The sequence below is a fragment of the Podarcis cretensis genome (assembly GCF_951804945.1).
Source record: "Podarcis cretensis genome assembly, chromosome: 2".
NCBI lineage: Eukaryota > Metazoa > Chordata > Lepidosauria > Squamata > Lacertidae > Podarcis > Podarcis cretensis.
Genome location: NC_137171.1, coordinates 127,110,199 through 127,110,705, shown reverse-complemented (window position 1 = coordinate 127,110,705; position 507 = coordinate 127,110,199).

Here is a 507-nt window from a genome sequence, read left to right as displayed (position 1 = left end):
CTAGAAATCTCTTGCTACTCTTCTCCTTCGAACCATTTCCTGACTGCATGCCAGGAGCAAAGAATTGCATCCCCAAGGGAGAAAGAAAAGAATTATCTGTGTATTATATATCAAAGGCTGTTGGGAACAGCAGTAAGCTTGTGGAGTGAGCACCAGATCTTGACCGGAGACATTTTTGTCAGTGTCTGGCATATATTCCTTGAGCAGGTGACTCTGTTCCCTTTCCTCCTCAGTGTTAATGGAGTGTCAGTCCATCACAACAGATGAGGTATTTTTGATGATGATGATTTATCCTGCCCATCTGGCGGGGTTTCCCTAACCACTTTAGGTAACAGCAACAACCGGGAAAAGATAGACATAACATTTTACAAGGACAGGAAGGAACACTACGGACAGGATAATTGCCAGAACAAGGAGGTAGTTTGAATCCTTCATTTGTAGTCTTATAAATCATTTAATGTGTCAACACAAACAGAAGTTATTAATATTGCAGTTGTATAAGGGATT